This window comes from Dreissena polymorpha, chromosome 16 (assembly GCF_020536995.1).
Source record: "Dreissena polymorpha isolate Duluth1 chromosome 16, UMN_Dpol_1.0, whole genome shotgun sequence".
NCBI classification, from domain to species: domain Eukaryota; kingdom Metazoa; phylum Mollusca; class Bivalvia; order Myida; family Dreissenidae; genus Dreissena; species Dreissena polymorpha.
The window spans coordinates 35035866-35058010 of record NC_068370.1 but is presented as its reverse complement, the minus strand read 5'-3'; the positions used below and the strand labels follow the sequence as shown (position 1 = coordinate 35058010).

At 35.3% G+C, this 22145-nt stretch overlaps 1 long non-coding RNA gene across 1 annotated transcript; it reads right to left on the bottom strand.

The window, feature by feature from the left end:
• Positions 1–5261: 5261 nt before the first annotated feature.
• On the bottom strand, positions 5262–14841 carry LOC127862584 (uncharacterized). Its single transcript, XR_008040689.1, has 3 exons — positions 14521–14841; positions 7249–7392; positions 5262–6797 (listed from the first exon to the last, which is right to left on the bottom strand). It is a non-coding gene; the product is annotated as an uncharacterized LOC127862584 (long non-coding RNA).
• Between the last annotated feature and the right edge of the window lie 7304 nt (positions 14842–22145).

Genomic DNA, 22145 nt, shown 5'->3' with positions numbered 1-22145 from the left:
GCGTTTGACTTATATGAGACTGCGCATCGTGTGCAACAGCAGCATGAGACTTTCAAGGTCTCGGCAAATTGTCAAATAACACTACCGGTATTCTTTGTGGTGATATAGGCATTTCCGCACCCGTTTCAAGCTCGCACCAGGACAAACTTATTATCCGAAATATGTTGAATGCACTTTGCAGCTGGTTTCATCTTGGGCGTATGTACTTTTTAAAGGTTAAAGGTCATAAAACTCAACTAAAATGTCATAAATGGATGTCACACGTGTGTGTGTGTGTGGGGGGGGGGGGGGGGGTCGGCTCGTGCGTGCTCAAGACTATTATGTTTGTCCGTCAAATGACTCATTCATGGAACAACTTTTTGTTCACGCCAAATTCCTGCCCTAAAACCGTTTACCGTAGCTTACTGCAATGATGTTCAGATCTATTAAGAATGTGTTTATTTCATATACCCAGATGATGTTTAGCAAACATATCAAATACGTAAATACTGCGTTAAAGGTCGCTTTTCATGGTGGCAAGATAGTGTATTTCAACTTTAGATTACCTAGACAGATTTTAGTTCAACCTCAAAATAATCCACATTTTCAAACAGTTCACATGTTTCGCTATATGGCACCTATTTTAAACACAAGAGGAAAGAATTTTAATTATCTTGAGATCCCAACTTAGCTAACTCGTGGCCACGAGTAAGTCAGCCAATCAAATTGTACCATATCGTTTCCATGGTGATCTTTTTACAAAGGGAAATAATCATCACAGTACAAGCCTGCTTTGGCCAGCTATATAATGCGTACAGAATATTTGCACATGTCACGCAAAATTTGATTGGCTGACTAACTCGTTCCCTCGAGATAGCTAAAATTCCCTCGTCTTTTGTTTAATGCATCCCTCTTGTATTAACGGCACCGCTTTTTTTTTAATTACACTCCTCTTTTATTTAGTTTTACACTCCTCTTTTATTCTATCTCGTGGTCTCGACTTAGTAACTCGAGGGCACGACATAGCTAACTCCTGGCCACGAGATAGAAAATCAAAGTACTGACAGTACTGGTGTGACTATGCTTTTGAAGAGGATGGATATATCAATTTAAGTTTATCTATATCACCACATTTGTGTATTGTGTACAAAAAAAAATGGGTACAAAATTGTTGGTTACGAAAAAATTATGCGAACAAACATTGGGTACGAAAAAAAGGTGGGTAAGAAAAAACTTGGGTACACAAAAAAATTGGGTACGAAAAAAATGTGGGTACGAACAAAAATTTGGGTACGAAAACAAAAATAAAATTTGGGTACGGAACAAAATTGGGTACGAAAAATAAATTTGGTACGAAAAAAATAGGGAACGAAACATTTTGTGTACGGAAAAAAATGGGGTACGGGGAAGTAGTACCTGTGGGGAACTTGACCCACAATCGCACATTTTCGGCTCTTTCCGTAAAACATCGGATAAGTACCTCGAAGGCAATAGTATGAATACACATTTCGGAAGCGGTAATGCGGTCCTACCTACGCGCGTCACAATGTAGGCGAAATATGTAAACAAAGCGGTAGCCTGTCAGGAATGTTTGAATTAACAAAGAAAATCTAATATTGATGTAAGTTTTTTGAAGAAATGTGCAGAAAATATATTAAATAGGCAATGGCGATATTTTTCTCAGCCACATAATTGTTAATAGTTTGATATCACCAAATGAAAGTGAAAGTAGAACTGTTAAAAATGACAACCTGTCAACGTGCTGTTTTTTGCTGGCACGAGAGGGCGATTAAACTCAATGTGTTCATATTTTTACCATAGACTTTGTCAATGACCTTTATAGTATGAGCGGCTTTGTTATTTTTAATTGCTATCATGTAACTGCATGCTTGTGTGTATGATTACAATACACAAAGCATAAATAATGATATAAATATACAGATTGAGCATATAATAATCCGAGAACTATAGCCAGGTCAATTAAGGACTTAAAATACAATTTTGTGTCCTGATTTCATGAAGATTTGACCATGCATGCCCTAGAATTGAAAATAAAGATCCTGGTCTGACACATTGGTAAAATTAACGTTAAACTGTTACCAGGCTTCTGAAATTAGTTTTTATGGAACTATGTAAGGAAATCTAAATCAGGCACTGATTTTCCTTGTTTTAAAACAGTCATAGATCAGTTTTGGCCTCTCGGTAATGACCCATTTTCGCTTACTTGTCACACCCTTAAAACTATCCACACTTCTATAATAGCAAATCAGGATTTAGGTTATCTTCAATGTTACATTTAAACTTTAGCTCTGTTACAAGAGTTCTGGTATAGTCAAGTCACATATTTAAATCTAGGCCATGTCAAAATCAAAGTGTCATAGACAAATGAAAGATGCGTTCATTAATTATTGTCCAATTGGTGTGAGTGTTTATATAATATAACTGATGACCATCATGTGAGAGAAAATTCATATTATCTTAGTATATCAGGTTTAGCAGCCTTTTAGATAACAAAGTTGACTAGTTTTCAATGTCTCTTCTGTGGATCAAACCCGCAGCGCAACCTCCTGCAATAAAAGTCGACACTCTACCACAAGGCTTTTAGGAAGATTCTGAAATGTTTCGATCCCTCGAGAGCAACCAAACCAAAAATTAATAAAAATATTGCCGATTCGGTTTTATTGAGTCGGTTCATGAGAGATAGTGGAGCTCGATTGGTCATTGTCGGCTCGGGTACTACTTACACGTACCCCGGGTACTCTTAAGTATACTTACATGTACCCCGGGTACGGAAAATATACGTAATCGTACACGGTCGATATTAGACTGTACCCGAGTTGTATTCCCGCCAAAAATCCGATGTCGTAAAACGCGCAACGCTTATCTTAATGCATCAACATGCTTTTTGAGTATGTGTTCCGATAATATAGAGGCCATTTAACAGAAAATTGACATAAATGTGAATATATAATAAATTTTTAAAAAAGCCAACAACGACCGATTTAGCATTAAATTTCCCGGGTACGTTTTAGTATATTTACAGTACCCGGGGTACATGTAAGTTTACTTAAGAGTAACTGGGGTACATGGAAGTAGTACCCGAGCCGAAAATGACCAATCGAGCGATAATGGAAGGTCCAACATCTCTCACGCCCCCTAGCATCGACTAAAGCAGTATTCAATTCTCAACAGGAAAGTGCTGGAGTCATTGATCACGAGGGACCAGTAAAAAAACACTTGAATAATATTTGAAATAAAATCATTTGATTAATGACAATTCTATTATTTGAGTCAGGTCACAGGAAAAGCGCAGTCCAATCAGTATCCAATTAAACTATTTGTTATTGTCAGCAAACCGCTTTTAAGCAAACAGCTTTCAAGCGACCGCAGGCTGATCTGGATCAAAACTGGCCACAATCGCCTTAATGTCTCTTTTACAATGACACAGTTCATTTAACTTTAAAATGATATAAAGTACTAAAAAAGATAGAAGAAAGAGTACACACCAGTAAAGAGTTTGTAATCAATGTTGAATTTGAGGACAGCTTGGTGAGCTGCAAATCCCCTATGATATGTTGATATCGGGTATCATAGTCATGCAATAAGTCGCAAAATGCCCGAATACAATCTATAAAGCAAAATGTGACTTAAATTGATAACTAAACTAAAAATACCAGTATGCCAGTTTTGCCGTGCCAAGCTGTCAAGATCCAGAAAGTCCTTCATTCACATCGAATATATCCTTCGAATTCCATCCATTGTTGTAATAAGCGGAGATTTAGTGACTAAATAACTCAAGTATCCTGAATGACAGTTTATAAATAGCCAAACAAGCCGATTTATGCTGTAAGAAAGTTCTGACACGAGTGTCAACATTCTATCATGGGCGCGGCCATTGTTGTATGTTGAGGCACGAACGACAACTCTGCTAGGAGAATGTTGTCAATGATAATTAGCGAGGTATGCCGATTAGAAAAATCGAGCTATATCAATCGGACTGGCTCGGTCTTTTATATAAGTCGTCATTGTGGAGAATTTTTCATGAGATTATAACTTAGACGAGCTGCTTCGCTGAAGCATCATCGTCAAAAAGAGGAGTGTAATATTAAAAAAGAGGAGTGAATGCCACATCTATGCCACAGCAAATTAGTATGTATTCGCTTGACTTTTTTTCAGATCAGTGCCTCCATATAATTTTGTTAAAAAGTGAAGTATTTTGTAAGTCGACAACGTATCAAAATACAAAAAATACTAACAAATGCAAAAACATTATGTAGAATTATGATATACCTATAAATATGTTTCCAATTGCAAAATTAATGGTGTCTGTTTAATTTCACAGTTGGCTGCTAAAACCACTGTTAGGTAAGTAGTTTACAAAATGTATTAAGTGTAAAAAAATGCGTCATTTCTACAACGCCCATTCTTACTCACGCTGTGCTCGATAAAACGTATTTTTCTGCCGGAGGCGGCAGAGATAATATCTATGTACAAATTATACATTTCAAAATAAGTAATTGTAAAAAGAATTTCACTTTTCAGTGTTATTTATCTTTTTATGGTTCACATATTATGTGCAAAACTTTATGGGCTTTATTTTATCGTAGATAATTAGAGGTAACATGTTGGCTGTAAAAGTCAAAGAGCCGTGACTTCCGCGTACACTTGGAGATTTTTCTACCGCAACACTTTTAAAACTTGAATATCTCAGAGGTAGTATTATGATTGAATATTTCACATGTGATCATTTGACTACATTCCGGGCAAGCTCACGATAAAATCCGTGACGATCGGACTTAAGCACGTGGGGTATTTATGGTCTCATCTTTTTGCGCGTGGAAATGATGAAACGCGCTATTATTCTACATTTATTTCAATTTCATCATTTAGGTGGGTTTTACAACAGGAAAACTTAATGGCTCATATGAATATTCAGAAGCGAAACCGCGCATTTTGGCAAATTGCAAGATACTTACCCCACGTGCTTAATTGTCCGATCGTCAAGGATGAATGTTTTTATGGTTAGATTTTACCGAATGTAGACAAATGATCACATGAACAATTTCAAATAAAACTCTTGACCTATAATTAAGATATTCGAGTTACAGAAGTGTTGCGTTAGAAAAGTCTCCAATACACTGCAAGTAGCCCACAAATTGCCAAAATGCGCGGTTTCGCTCCTAAATTTTCGTTTGGGCAGTACATTTTTAATAATTCATTTAATGTTTTCCTGGTGTAAAAAAACCTGCCTAAACAGATTAAATTGATTTTTTTGTGAATAGTGTAGTGTTTCACAATTCCCACATGCAAAATATGAAACCATACATACCCCACATGCTAAAGCGTTCGATCGTCACGGATGGATGATTATATCGTCAACTTGTTCACAATGTAGTCAAATGATATCATGTGAAATGTTGAATCATAATCTTAACTTATAAGTGAGATTTTCAAGTTTGATGAGTGTTGCGTTAGAAAAGTCTCCAAGTGTGCATTGCGCAAAGCTAGTTGATAGCACACATAACGTTCACGAACCGAGTACAGTTATAAACCCATGGGAGTTGACAGCACATAACACCTTTATGAACTTATATAGTTATATAGCCATGTGAGTTGATACAACACAAAACCTTGATTAACCTAGTATAGTTATAAACATATGGGAGTAGACAGCACATACAACCTTGATGAACCAAGTATAATACAGTTATAAATACAAGGGAGTATATAGAATACATAACCTTCATGAACCTTGATAGCTATAAACTCATGTGAGTTGATACAACATACAACCTTGATGAACCTAGTATAGTTATAAACCCATGCGCGTTGATAGCACACATAACATTCATGACCCTTGTATAGTCATAATCCCAAGGGAGATGATAGAATACATAACCTTCATGAACCGTGTATATATACAAACCTATTGGAGTTAAAAGCACAAATATCCTTCGTTATCCTAGTATATTTATTAGCCCCATGGTGTTATTACCAATTATGCATCTGTTGTCTTTAAGTGATTCATGGATTGTTTTAAGTTATACATTTATAGTAAAAACATTTTACGTAATATATTAATACGTTAAACCTTAAATAGAGTAGGTATTTCGAAAATAAAGGATGCGTATTTTGTTATAATTAAAGTGTGTTCAAGTTATATGATTATTAATGTTGATTCTGATGCTTCAACGAGGATTTTATTCATAAAATGATAATTATTCACCAAAGAGGCACTGAATTTATACACGCATACATATAAAATACATCAAGATATTTATCAACATGAGTTCAGTATCTTGTCAAATATTTAACAAACATACTTTGGATACATTACCTTTCAAACAATTTGTCTTCGAACAAATATATTTTCACACATACAATTAAGATTGTGGATGTAAAGTGCATGATTACTATACTTGGAGCAAGGTCGTTAGCTGATTCTCACCATAGAATAATTGATATAATTATTACAAGCAAACAAAAATTGTCAATACGCGTCCATACATTTAGAAATGCGACATATTACAAGCATGAATGAATGGTTGCTACACTTTTCTTTTCAAGCAAAACGTATCAAGCAAAGCCGTTTGCGAAACATATTTCGTACAACCACCTCCCTTGCTGCTGATAATATCCTTACAAATATACTATAGATATGATAATAAGAACAAACATGATGGAGAAACTTGCAGACACGCTAAAGGCGCTGTTACAAAGGTCTTTCCTGCACCAACAAACGTCCACATCGACACCAAAGAGGGTTTCTGACTGGCATTTATCGGGTAGTATCGAAGTATCGCATGATCTTTCTACAACTAAAATATACCTTATTTTAAGTTTCTTACCAACTATGAAAAGCTACTGACATTATATTAAATATTACACGGTACTTGCAGAAGTCCAATACAGAAAATAGCGTACGAGTGCCCAATAGGTTGCACTTTTGGACAGTAACTCAGTACAATTGAAGACAACTGATTGGTTTAAATGTCTCGCACTCTGCTTCCGAGACTTATCCTCTAGCTCGCTTTCTTACAAACTTGCAAACGTATTTTTCTTTGAATATATAATGTGTAGTATGAAAGGGTAACTCTCATAAGAGCAAGTATGTAAAAACATAATTGGTCAAAGTGAATTATTCAGTAAAGACAAGATCTGTCTTAACACAGATTGACATATGTTATACCCGCACCGGTAATCGGGAGTAAAACTAAATACGATGAATAAAGAAGAATCACATTATGCATGCATTTGTTTTATACTTACATTGTATGCCATCCTTCCTCCCTTTAACCTTCATACAGGTGGTACAATCATCTTTAGGCTGAAAGCCATCTGCTTTAAACGTGTCTTCACACGCGCTGTTCGTGATGCTATCACATTCATAGCATCTTATGGCCGCAGCATAACCTATTTGGAGTCAATCAACCACTTCATCAGTCATTTAACTTATCAACACATAAGTTTCCATAAATAACAAAAGCATTGATTACTAAATTTTATATAAAATCATTGCAAAGTTTAATTCTTCTTTATTTGAACCCCAATCCAATGCCATATCGGTTAAAATATCACAGTATACTGGAAACACGCACTTGTAACAGTGCAACGACCTTTATCAGCTGTGATCATTGCACAAACTCATTGGAAATAAATCAAAGCGCTGAAGGCACTAAAGGTGTTCGCTATTGCATTATCTTAGACGCAGTTCAGTTTTCAAAATTATGTTATAGCTTTTTATATCGCAAGTTTGAAATGAACACAACCCATTCAAATTTATAAAGAGTGTGCCTGAAAGCACAGGTCGTAGATGTGTGTGCACTGTTTATCATCATATTTATTTTATAGAGATAACTTAGACAAAATCACAATATGTCTGTTTTTTTCACAATTAATTGCTGCACTGGCAACCATCTTTAGAATTGTGTTTCCTTGCTAAAAAATAACAAGCCTATAATCATGTACATGTTGTGTTATGTGTATCTAATAATGTATCTATTTTCTTTAAATTATTGAGCAACAATTTTGCCAACGTGACATACTTTTAATGCAGCATTAAGCCCCGTTTTCCCTGAAAGCAGCCAATACGTACATATTTTAATGATAAACTGGAAAATGTCGTCGCACAAGCTGTATCGTTGAACAAGCTCATAAACCTTATAAATGCTCTCTGCAACAGTGTACCAGTGGTTAAGTATAAACAGGCAGTAGTTATCCTTACTAGCTGCAGTTGTCGTCCCTAGCGTAGTTATAGCTTACTGATTTTCAAAACTGCCTCTCTACTTTAGCGTGAGCTTGCGCTCACACTAACAAGTGAACGATTTATGAGTCAGCTGAGAGTAAAGATATAGAGGATATATTTTGACTTTCGGAGTTATACCCTTTTTGGATGTAAATGATGAAAATATTTTTTTGGATGAGCGCTGCCGCAAGCGGAGATGTGAAATGTATCTCACTTTTGTCAGATTAATTTTTCAAACAAATTTTCTTTTTATTAAATTTAAGACTTTTAATACCCGTACTATCATGTTATTGCACGGTAGTAATTAGTTAACATAACAGCATTTCAGCGTCATTTTGGATTCATATTCGCCCTGGATTTCAAACGTAATTTGTAAGGGGAGCTATAGTCATAAAAAGGGTCCTACTAAATGCTGCTAAGACGTACAAAGACACACAAAGACCCACAAAGACATACACAATACTCATTATAAATACTTTATATAATATATTATAATAAATCATTATAATATAATAATGCAAATCGAACATTTTTGAAAAAAAAAGAGTAAGATACTCAAGCAAAGACACCCAACGACGCACAAAGACACACAAAGACGCACAAAGACATAAATAATACTTATTATTAATACGTTATATTTTATCTTACAATAAATCATTATTATATGTTAATGCAAATCAAACAATTTTTGAAAAAAAAAGTATAAAATACCCCAGCAAAGACACACAACGACGCACAAATTAAATTGATGGTATTATAAAGAGATGTGTGAGCGGTACTGTGCCTCAATTCATCGCTTTTAGAAGTTTATTTTAAGATATTGTCCAAAGTTGTAAAAGCTCAAACATATTTGCTTGAATAAAGTTACATGTAGGTTCATTAATGCATGCAGTTGTTGATATGTTTTTGGTTTCGAAATTTGAAAATCATATTTGTGGTCAGTACCGGTGTCTGTCTCTTAGGACTTGTTTTTACTGTCGTTTATGCAATATTCTCTATATAGCTATTCATTTCATTCAACAGGGTGTAGAAATGCTCACTGTGTATTAAATTAATATCCATATTTTGCACTGAAGCTGAACGGTTTTTAAAAATACATGAAGAGATGTGCGCGTTTTACCCCATAAACTACGATTAACGGGTAAAGGACAAGTATATATACAGTCCAACCTGCCCCAGCGACCACCTGTTAATAGCGACCAACAGTCAATAACGACCACACTGATTTCCTCCCGAACGATTTCACTATATATTGAACCTGCGAATAAAGCCCACCTGTGAACAAAGACCAACGACCACCCTTTTACATTCCCAAATCTTCATTTTGATAGCTTACAACGACCACTGCAATCATAAAAATCAACGATTTTGCAACTTAAAAAAAAAATGGCCACCATGACGCTGCGTAGTCACGTGATACACATCTTACCAGTGGACTCGTCGGTCGCTATGGAGACATTGGCAAGTAACAGTTTATTGCACTCGATAGCAGTTGTTTGTTTATTTAACATGCATTGCTAATTGGTAGTCGCCTGCTTCTTTTATGCATTTGACAGTTTGTCAAAAGTGTAACAATTTGCCTTTGTATTTAAGTGACTCGCGATTAATGTACTTATTGCCGAAAATATCAAAGACAAATTTGGGGCTTTCATAAACTCATTAAGGAAATTAACGGTTTCATATCATTTACAATGCCTATTAAAGACAAACATTTTGATAGTCATTCTCTTCTTAAATTTCTCTGAAATAAGACGTTTATAGATTACAGAAAAGTAAATTGTCAGTTCAAGTTAACCATCATGGCTTCCAAGCGTAAGTTCTTGACGTTGGAAGAACGCGTTAAGGTCATTAGTTTGTTAGGTAAAGGATATAGTTGTAGACGAGTGGCTAGTGATCTTGGTGTAAGAAAAACTCAAATTCAGAGCATTTTAAAGGGTAAACATGAGATTATGGATAAATTCGAGGAGAACGTAAACAGTGAAAGTAAACGCCCTAAGCGTGAGTCGGAATTCGCGTCAGTGAATGACTTTGTGCATAAGTGGTTTGTTGACGCAATTGCAAGGCTCTTGCCTGTGTCTGGACCTATGATCCAGAAGAAAGCCTTGAAGTTTGCGTGTGAGTTAGGATATTTGGACTTTAAGGCTAGCAATGGCTGGCTCGAGTCTTTTGCACAGCATTGTATTTAAGATTCAGGCTGGTGAGCGGGGTGAAGTCAAGAGAGAGATTAAATAAATAATGAAAACATAAGGCAATAGAAATACAACATGTAATAAATATACAAATGTAAAACAAAACTGTGTTTTCAATCCTTTATTTAATTATACATGCATAAGTATTCAAACATTTAAACAATAGAGCACATACATAGATAAGGTACCTGTTAAAAAACTACTAGCATATTTTGCAAAGTTTCGATCAACCCTGCGAATAAAGACCACCTGTGAACAAAGACCACAACGACCAAATCCCTTGAGTGGTCTTTATTGGCAGGTTGGACTGTACATGTAAAATATGAGCATTCGTGGTTCAGTGTACAACGTTTATTGCACAATAATTAATAATAAGTCTGCGCGGCTAATGAAAAGCCTCCTTTAAAACATAAAATATACCATCCCTAAATGATCTGGCCAATTACGGTCCATCATATCTTTTTACATGTTCACCATTAAATCAGTGAACATAAAAGAAGATTTATATTTTTCTTTTGCCCAAGAGTTATTTCAGTTTGATACTGCACATGTAGCATCATATGTCGCCAAATCTGCTTAATACACACCATGTTTGTAGAGCTTTTATATTACGCACATTTACATATCAGCAAAGAAATCTAGACATGGTTTCCATTGAAGCATGTACTCTGAGTAGGATGTACCATAATAATTGGTTTAAACACGAACTGGAGATGCCAGCACCTGTATTGCAGAAGTGTACAACACGCTCTCTTGCATGATGAATCAAAATTGTTTGCCATCCTTTACATACCTAGGGGTACTCGAATTAACATGATTATAAAATATATACGTGCACATATTTTTTAACTAGATTCAGCAAAGTAAATTTTTATGAAGCGATATTTAAACATGGCGTTTTCAATAGCACTATTATATTCAATGTCAATCCTTTAAATACTCCACTCTTGTTGAACAATATATTTGCATGGTGATAAAGCTCATAATTTATAAAAATACATGCGTCATAAACATTAATGCACCCATTACATGTGTTTGACACATACACAAATTTTGTAAATTTAGAGTTAATCTTGTATTAAGCAGGGGTGTCAATTGGCTAAAATCTAAAATCCTGAAAATAGGCCTATCGTTTTGGGGCCAGAGCAAAAGAAGGGTTAATAATTCATGTAACTTTGTTTACTATTGTAAATAACTAATGTAACTTTGATTACAATGGTATATAACTTTGTAAACATTATATCATAGTAAAATAATTTGTGCTTAAGATGACATTTTGTGACAATAATCTTAAAATTCCAGAAAGTGATCTTTAAAAAATGTTAATAAAAAAAGACCAATCTGGAAAACAGTAAAATCATCATCATGGACAAATCTATAGACCAATTCTGTGTCACCAATATCTTGTTTAGCATTTAAATTATATTAAATAATCTAGATATTATTGTGCAGTTACAAAAACCATATAGCTTGCATTTGACTTGATCTGTAAAAGATTTAAAAGGCAGTACAGAACGTGCTGGCTGTCAACAATTTTTTTAATTTTACATCCCAAGTGGTCCCTAAATACATTTCTTTCAGAAACGTTTGATTTGCATTTAATATATTATATAAAGTATTAAGAATGAGTATTTTGTATGTCTTTGTGCGTTTTTTTATTTCGTCTTTGTGCGTCTTTGTGTGTCTTTGTGCGTCTTAGCAGCATTTAGTAGGACCGGTCCTAAAATGACTAGGGTTGTTATGTGTTTGAGCCGACTTTATCTAATCAGAATCAATACATACATTAACCTCAACAGTGCGGTAAAGGCTTATACCACGTGGTTACAAAAACAAAGAGGCAAGGTCACAAAGCTGACAATATTGATACAGAGTCATAGTGATCTAGACCATTATTAGGACAGTAGTGTTTTTCTTTTATTCATGCCAAATTATTCACGTAATTGAAATGGAAAGGTGGCATAAAAACGCTTAGTCCGACTTGATTCTGCTCGAATTCTGAATGAAAATACCGTATTAACTCTATGTTTTCAGACACTCTAATTATTCGGACGCCTTCTTTTTTAGCCTAAATAAATATGTAACTCAAATTGGTCGGGAACGTATTTTTCCCTAATATGAGTGACTCTAAATTTTTAGACAGTTTCATTACCATACCTGTTTTTACAACAGGGTGGCGGTCAGAAAAACTTGGCAGATGATTAAAAAATGCAGTGGACCGTAATATTTGATTTAATTAGACATTGTAATGTATTCCTGATATACGGTAGATAATTAATGCGCCTTATGGCTCGGAGGGACCTCAAACACACACATATGATAGAAAATGTTTCACCCGCAACCTATATGTAATCGTTGATATCAAGAAAACAAGCACACTGACAATCGGCTCCCTGCGTTTTTTACATTCCTGGACAATTTGCATCTCGTAATTTTGTCAACCAAGACAATTGGCACCCGATCAAATTTTCAACCTGAACAATCGTCACCGAATTACCCCCCCCCCCCCGACAATCGGATCGTGATAGTGTCCCCCTATTTGTTGCTTTTGCCATCGGCAGTTTACATCCTCGGACACTCACCTCCTTCATACCAGACATTCTCCATCATACATATTTCAATAAAAGGCAAAGTTGTTTTAAATACTTTGAATGATGTTTCGTATACACCATGTTTTACCGCGTATGAGGTTATGCAATATTTTCACCAATAAAGACATTTGACTTGAATTTGAGCATATGGAGAAGTTACTCATTTTTATCGCAATGTCTGTAATGTATAATTTACATTGACAATTAGCGATCTCTTTTATCAAACCAAATTGAGGATTAGACAAATCATCCCAACAACGTGTTTATGTGCTTTATCAATCGCCTGTTATCAACGAGTGTTCGTAGTTTTCGGCAATTTTAACTTTGTATTGTTATCGATTATTTTGGTGGCGATTGTCCGATATGAAGAAGTTTATCCGGGACTGGAGATAATCAGATGGCAGTTGGAGAATTAAGCGATTTTTCAGGAGAGCCGATTGTCAGTGGCGACAAATTAATCGAGTGCCGACTATACAATTGGGCAATTTAATCAGGTACCGATTTTCAAGGTCGATACATTTACGTGGTAGCGATTGTCCGCGAAATGGAGTAAACACGCGGGAACCGATGTTCAGGGTGGGTGCCGTTTGATTAATATATTCACACTTTGCTTTTTAATAACCTCAGGAACAACTTCCAAGTATAATTAAACTGATAGCTGTAAAAGGCTTTACTACAGAATATTGAAGGCTTTGTACTTGGTGGTTACAGTAAAACAATTATTTAAACAACATCAACAACATAAAATGCTTTTGAATTTATTGCAAGCATATCTTTCAATATTTAATAATTAGCGACGTGGTTTTAGGTAGGACACCTTATTATGTTAACAAGTTCCGTAATGCAGAGGAATATCCATGCGTTGATGCAATAATTGATTTTAAAGGAGTCTCTCAATTTTAGGCACAACACATACAGTTATTACTGAACTCTGGATTTAAATAACGTCTATTATTAGCTGACCAGCTCCAATGCCTTGTTGTTTTTAATCAGGACATTGGACACATTTTCTTAAAGTCACCTTGGCTCAATTTGATTTCGGAGTCGAAAAGTCGTGTGGAATCAAGATATCCATAGCCCGACAAATTAAAAACAATATCGGGAAGCACCTCACCGATAATGTTCAATACATGTATATCATTATTAGCCTTTATAAGTCAATATATGACATGTATCGTGGTTAATAAGATAAGATTATTACAATATTCCTGACACAAAACAAGAGTTGCAAAGATGACCAGCATATTTAGAGTGCATATTCATCAAACTTCATCAAGTATTTTTTTTTATTATTTAGAAGCACCTGGCACAAGTATCGTGGACTTCTTTGCAACTGTTTAAACTACAAATGTTGAATTAGCATGACATATACCTTTCGATAACGTGTCTTTGCAGATGAGAGAAAATTACTAATAACGTAAATTTGAAATATTTAAAGTTTTATATCAGAAACGAAATATAATTAAAATGTTACTGGATTGAAAATAAAAATTTCTTTTTTCTAAAGTAATATACATACCAGCATAGAGACTGAGAATACAAATCACTGATATTGACCACTTCATTGTTATGTCCGTGAATTTCAGTCAGTCTTTCAACCGTTCAGCTAAAAGTTCTTCAGTTGTTTGAATCGATCCTGTTGTAATTAGTTCGCATTTTTGTCCGCAATGATCCGTGTCAAAAAAACTCCCCAAATGTTGATTTCGCAACGATGTAATATTTTGCATGACGCATTATGTATTAGAGGTCAAACCTGTTGACGAAACCAGATATTGAGTAAATAGTACACCATCAGTCTTAACCATGCAAATATACTACGGTTGGTTATCGTTTTCGAAATCGTTACTCGGATCACCGCATCCACTATCCGAATGTATTCGTATATCCGTGTGTTTTTTAAAATAAACCATAGGCGTATCAAACATTTTTTCAGAGGGGGTCCCGTCTGGGGGGAGGGGGATGGTGCGGGAGGGGTGTCCCCTCCTGGTGTCAATTTTTTTTTTAAATGGCACCTTGAAATGATGCAATTTCCTGCTATCTAATCAACATTTTGCATGATAAAAAAGCATGTAAAGCAAACAAGAACTTGAGTTCAGGCATCAAGTGTGACAGACACACGGACAGACAGACAAACAGGGGTAAATCAATTGTCTCTTAAACCACTAAAGTGGTGAGAGACATAATCTTTATGACCAGACATTTTTTAACAGTGTTAGATGGGTGGATCTCCTATTTAACCCTGTTGGATATCCTACTAGGTCACCCTGTTGGATGCGTGGATATTTATCAAACTTGGTTGTAATCATATTATGTATACCTTGTTAGTCTTGAGATTCAAAAACTGTCAGACAAGGCAAAGTCGTTGATAGACCTTTCTACAAATTATAAAAATAATATTTTAAACAAAACTCTTTATTTCAAGTTCTATCAAATGTTGTCATTTTGTAACAAAAACAATACAAGAAAATCTATGCACAGGTATGTTCTTACAACTATTCAACTAATGTCATGATATTTGTACTTTCTCAGAAATGATCATTTAGATAATTCATATATCTCTTAGTACTATCACTGGTTACAATCTACAACTGAGACATGATGTCAGGAAAATCCATCCGCCTAGGATGCTTCCGAGCAAACTCACGTACAACATTGCAAATGTTAATGTCCATGTCCCTATAAATAGATACAGTAATCGAAGATAATTAATGGCATCAAAGTTTTCAATACATTTTCTGTTCATAAATTAAAAAGTACAATTTGAACACAATCAAATTTTTTGGAAAGTACCTGATGCAGCAACAGACTCATTTTCAGTTGGTTCATTAGTTTTTTGTTTCTTGTTCCAAATGGGTTCAAGTGTTGCCTGTTGGCGTTTCATTTTGAAAATGATTTAGTTTCATTCTAGCAAAGTAATTCTTCATTTTTGAGTCGTCTTTAATTTCAATAACTATAGATGAAAATCAAAGCAGTTAGCCCAATTTGTAAAATAAAATAAAAATTAATTGCCATTCATTAAGTGTGCTGTTGAATTGCACTGGCAATTTCTTGTTACTCAAAAGGATTATCATTCTCTATAGCTAACACCAACTAAATTCATCAAAGAAACTAACCGAACAAGTAATTATGATTGCCCATTGCATTAATCTAATCTCTTTAATTGCTACAAATTGAAATATTGTTTTTCACAAGGTCACATAACCCCAAACCGGACTTCTGCTTTTAGGGTTACATGCAGTCAGTTTGATACTTAGCACACATTGTTGAGTGCATGATGCCTAGGATTTGAAGAATACATTGCAAATGGTTGGTTTTGGTATCAACTTGAAGGTATATTTGTAAGCAATAAGAAAATAAGCCATTTTTGTGCTCTACTTTTTGTGTTGATGGTTCCCGGCTTTGAAAGTAGGTCATACTATTTTAGCCCAAAATGGTTGTCTGCACAGCTGTCAAAACCGGTTTGCCTATTCTAAGGTAAATATTTTGAGTAAGCGCGTATAGCATTTAATGACATGCATTTTTTCAAAAGATTATGCATTAATCTTTCCAATGATGTATGATGATATAGTGGGTATGCGCTTGATCATGGTAAAAATTGATATCAAACTTCAACTATTTTATATGTAATATAGAAGGAAATTAATTGCGCATGCGTAACCACAAGTCCCATGCGGCAGCCATGTGTAAACATTTACCTATATCTAAATGTATCGATGAATTTCATTTGTTGAATGTGTCTCCTTCAGCCAATCAAATAGCGCAATTTATTACTTAAAGTCAATGAAGCGTGCAGTTTAGCCTGGCGAATGTTAGATCGTCTGTACACATGCCTCGGGGCTAAATCACAAAAATCGACAGCTGTTTATGGCTTAATTAGGGGCATATTCCAGGAAATACAAAAGTGGATATGTTTGAAACTTTAAGGGGCTCATTTTTTTAATCGTATCTAGCCAGCCAGCTGGGGGCTTTAGTTCCCTAGCCCCACACCTAAATACGCCTCTGTAAACTATAAATGACTTCTACCAACACCACAGCACCTTGAATACGTTATTATTCACGGTCCCATAATTCATATGTAATGTGCAACTAGTAGGTAATTAATTGCTGAAGCTTAACTGATCGCAGTTGGAAAAACGCGATTTTTGAGGAGAGCCGATTGTCAGTGGCAACAAATTAATCGGGTGCCGACAAAACTAACTAAAGTAAAGTAAAACTAAATTCGATTAATGGGGAATAATCACTCTATGCATGCATTTTTTTTATACTTACATTGTATGCCATCCTTCTTCCATTTAGCCTTTTTATAGGTCGTGCAAACGGCTTTAGGCTGAAAGCCACTTGCTGTTGATGATGGTATCACATTCATAGTATCTTATTGCCGCAGCATAACATACACATGAATTTAAAGTCAATCATCCACTTCATCAGTCATTTAACTTATCAACGCATACGTTAACATAAACAACAAAAACATTGATAACAAAATGTTATATACAATCAAGGAAAAGTGTAATTCTTCTTTATTTGAACCCCAATCCAATGCCATATCGGTTAAAATATCACAGTATACTTGAAACCCGAACTTGTATTACAGTGCAACGACCATAATCAGGTGTGATCATTGCACAGACTCATTGAAAATTAACAAGTGAACTATTTATAAGTCAGCTGAGAGTAAAGATATATAGGATATGTGTTGACTTTTGGAGTTATACCCTTTTTGTCTGTAAAGGATGAAAATATGTATCAGACGAGCGCTGGCGCGATGTGAAATTTATCCACTTTTCTTAGACTACTTTTTAAAAACGAATTTTCTTTTTATTAAATTTAAGACTTTTTATACTCGTACCAGCATGTTATTATTGAGAAGTAATTAGATAACATAACAACATTTAAGCGCCATCTTGGATTTATATTCGCTTTGGATTTCAATCGTGTTTTAAAGGGGAAGCTTATTAAAATTTAAATTCATCAAGGCCGGATTAAGCACTAGGCTAACAAGGCTACAGCCTTGGGCCCCCGATTTTTAAGGAGCCTCAACGATAGGCCAGTTTCACAATGAATAATCTTTCTTTATTACGCCATTTAACGTCTTTATGGGAATTGCAGTAGAAATGGTATGTGTGATTGTTGCAGTATCCCGATGTATATCACACTGTAAACTTTAATTCGCTTTGATGTATTATGCTATCAATTTTCTCTCTGTGTTCTATATACATTCAGAACTATTAGTTTCTCTGTTTAGTATACGAATTGCCGTATGGTAATGATAACATCGGGCCCGTTAAATCGCTTTGATTTACTATGCTGGATGCACATGTGGGGGCCTCTTTGTGTAACGGCCTTTGATGTTTATACAATATTTACGGAGTCAATCACTGGCTTCCGTTTGTTGTTAATATCGTGTCACGGTTTCCAAGCTCAATATACCCTATGTTTATAACTTGCACAATTTTGTTCATGCACCATTCCTCGATACGTGAACGGACAAATTACCACACTAACCTATAGGATATTTCACGGACTTGTCAGATTACTGACACAAGCCACAAGGAGTTCTCACAATTCCAGTTAATAGCTGTCAAGGGGGAGGTCATTTATAGCATTGTCACGCGTGAAAAACTATCTGAAGAACACCAAGGGTCGCGAAAGGTTGACAGCATTGGGGCAATTTAGGGCTACTGTTTATTGAATGTCAAGTCCTCCGAGACCTAGACTTCACACAGCTGATCGGTGACTACGGCCAGCTGAAGTGTCGGTCATAGAAGGGACTTATAAGCTGGAATCTATTACATGTAACATAAGTGTAAAGTTAATAAAATAGTTATACATTATTTAACTTGTTTTGCTACAAATATAATGTAACTATCAACTGTGTACAAATGCATGTTTCTATTCTTTATACTTGTAGTATCAAGAATGATTTGCAATTTACAAAAGGGGACCAGAGCGAGGAGGAGGGGGCCTGTAAGATGTGCAGCCTTGGGCCCCAAAACAGTTTAATCCGACCCTAGGGAGCTATTAGCCCTATAAAATGATAAGGGTCGTTATGTGTTTGAGCCGACGTTATCGAATCAGAAACAATACATACATTAACAGTGCGGTAAAAGCTTAGAACACGTGGTTACAAAAACAAAGAGGCACGGCCCCTAAGCTGACAATATTGATACAGAGGCATAGTGTTCTGGACCCATTCTATACATAGATGGTGACGTCACTACGTTATTGTCACCTCTATACTAAGACGCATCACATTCCCCTGATGAGGGGAATTATGCTTCCGCCAAAGTAGTTCTGCGTAGGAATGAAAATGTTAATATTGAAAGAAAAATCGTATTTTATTGTGTGTTTAAAACGAAAGGTTGTTTAAAGAAATGTTATTTAATTACGTTTAAATGTGATTTTGAATCTCTATTAAGACTGATAGCGATTATCAGAAGCACGATTACCTTACCAACTTTCGCTTTCACTTTTCACTCATAAAAGAAGCGCTACCCACAATTCCTTTCGCGTTAGTACACAGGTCAGTAAGACCGGTGTGTACACAATAAGGACAGTTTGTTTTGTGTTTAATTCATTCACGTACCTGAAATTGAAATGCAGCACGAAAAACGCTTAGTTAGACTCTGGTTTGCTCGAATTCCGATTGAAAATTCCGTATTTATTCTATGTTTTCAGACACTCTTATTTTTCGGACACCCTCTTGTTAGCCTAAATATTTGTGCAACTCATATTGGCCGGCTACGTATTTTTCCCCAATATGAATGAATGTTTTGACAGTTTCATTTTATATAATTATTCCCATTTCTCTTGATCGATTGACATATAGCATACGTGTTTTTACAACAAGATGGCGGCCAGAAAAACTTGGCAGGTGATTACAAAAAGTCAGTGGACCGAAATATTTGATTTATTTAGCCATGGGTATGTATTCCTGATAAACGGTAGAAAATTAATGCTCCTTATGGAAGGACCTCATATACTTTGAAAGACACATATATGATTGAAAATGTTTCACTTGCAACCTATATGTAATCATTGATATCCAGAAAACCGGCTACCGGTACCTGACAATCGGCTCCCTGTGTTTTTTACTTTGTTGAACAAATGGCATCTCGTAATTTTGTCTACCGGACATTTGGCAACCTATCAAATTATCAACCTGGAAGATCGGCACCCGATTTACCTCCCCCAGACAAACGGCTCCCGAGATATTGTCCCCTATTTTTCGCTTTTCTGCCATCCGACAATTTTCAGCTTCGGATAATCACCTCCTTCACTACAGACAATCTCCACCTTACATATCCCATTAAAATGCAAAGTTTTGTTTTAATCGTTTGTATAATGTTTCGTAAACGCCATGTTGTACCGCCTTTGAGATTACCGGTGTGCAACATATTCACCATTAAAGCATTTGACTTGAATTTAAGCATATGAACAAGTTACTTATTTTTATCGCAATGTATGTTATGTATTATTTACATTGAAAATAGGCGATTTATTGTATCAAACCAATTTTAGGATAAGACAAATCTAAGATTAATTCAATGTATTAATGAGCTTTATCAATCGCCTCTTTTCAATGATTGTTCGCAGTTTTCGGCAATTTTAACTTTGTATTGTAAATCGATTATTGTGGTGGCCAATGTCCGGTATGAAGGAGGTGTTTATCCGGGGCTGCAGATTATCAGATGGCAGTTGGAATAATGCGATTTTTCAGGAGAGCCGATTGTCAGTGGCAAAAAGGTAATCGGGTGCCGACTAATTTACGTGGAACCGATTGTCCGCGAAATGCAGTTAACACGCGGGAACCGAAAGTCAGGTTGCCGTTTGCTTAATGTATTCACACTTGACTTTTTTATAACCTCATGAACAACTTCCAATTACTATTATACTGATAGCTGTTAAAGGCTATACTACAGAATATGGAAGGCATTGTACTTGGTGGTTAAATTAAAACATATCTTTAAAACAACATCAACAATATGAAATGATTTTGAATGTATTGCAATCATGTTTTTCAATATTTAATACTTAACGACGTGGTGTTAGCTAGGACACGTTATTATGTCAACAAGTGCCGTATGGAGAGGAATATTCAAACGTCGATGCAATAAAATATTTTAAAGGAGTCTCTAAATTTTAGGAAACTGACTCCGGAAATATTTTATGTATCTTAAGGTCAGCACTTAAGCGGCACAACACATACAGTAATTACTGAACTCTAGATTTAAAATAACGTTTATTATTTTGCTGACCAGCTCCAATGCCTTGTTGTTTTTAATCAGGACATTGGAGACATTTTCTGAAAGTCATCTTGGCTCAATTTGATTTCGGAGTCGAAAGTCGTGTGGAATCAAGAGATAATCAAAATATCCATAGCCCGGCAAATTAGAAACAATATCGGGAATCACCTCACCGATAATTTTCAATACATGTATATCATTATTAGCCTTTATAAGTCAATATATGACATGTTACGTGGTTAATCAGATGAGATAATTACGATAATCCTCACACAAAACTAGACTTGCAACGATGACCAGCATATTTAGAGTGCTTATTCATCAAACTTCATCAAGTATTTTTTTTATTATTTAGAAGCACCTGGCACAAGTATCGTGGACTTCTTTGCAACTGTTTAAACTAAAAATGTTGAATTTGCATGACATATACCTTTCGATAACGTGTCTTTTGCAGATGAATGAAAATTACTAATTAAGTAAATTTGATATATTTAAAGTCTTATATCGGAAACGAAATATAATTAAAAAGTTACTGAATTGAATATAACTATTCTTTTATAAAGTAATATACATAACAACATAGAGATTGAGAATAAAAATCACTGATATTGACCACTTCACTGTTATGTCCTAGAATTTCAGTCAGTCTTTCAACCATTCACCTCAAAGTTCTTCAGTCGATTGAATGTCGACCGATCCTGTTCTATTTTTGTCCGCAATGATCCGTGGCACACAAAAACTCCCCAAATGTTGATTTCGCGACGATGTAATAGTTTGCATGACGAATTATGATTAAGCGATTTAACCTGTTAAACAAAACAGATATCCTGTTCTATTTTTTGCGCCGCATTTTTGTCCGCAATGATCCGTGGCACACAAAATCTCCATAAAAGTTGAT